This window comes from Nicotiana attenuata, chromosome 2 (genome assembly GCF_001879085.1).
Source record: "Nicotiana attenuata strain UT chromosome 2, NIATTr2, whole genome shotgun sequence".
NCBI lineage: Eukaryota > Viridiplantae > Streptophyta > Magnoliopsida > Solanales > Solanaceae > Nicotiana > Nicotiana attenuata.
The window spans coordinates 55906677-55907237 of record NC_031990.1 but is presented as its reverse complement, the minus strand read 5'-3'; positions in this window follow the sequence as shown (position 1 = coordinate 55907237).

The window sequence follows — 561 nt, the reverse complement described above, 5'->3', positions numbered from 1 at the left end:
ATGAGTAAGGCTTGTAATGTGGTTGCCAAAGAAAACAGGATTATGGGCTCAAAGGGGTTAAGTAAGATACATAACAATTAGGTGGGTAATAACATATAGCTGGCTCAACAAAGAAACGCCTATATCACTTCCAAGACAGAACAAAACTACTATTTCGCTTTGCAAACACACGGGACAAGTTCTAGACATCAAATGCAATGCATAGAATATACAAAACCTCACACACACATGGCACATAACTCACTCAAGATTGGATTTCATCAAGACACTCTAGTCAAAGCAGTTAAGCAAAGTTCAAATCATACAATTTAAGGTACTTCTACAAGAGTCAAAAATTTAGCCTAAGTGTCACAACTAAAGCACTCACTATTCTTAAGGCATAACGAAGTCGAGAGATATTGCTTTCATTTCAAATCACAGCTCAAGGTTTGCCTACCCCTAAAACAAAAATAACTATACCCGGTTCAAAATAAAATCCTTGTAAAAGAACCGCGGCACAAAGAAAAACCAAGGGGGAATTAATACTACCTAACAAAAGAAAATCGTTTTGTCTTTTTCTTT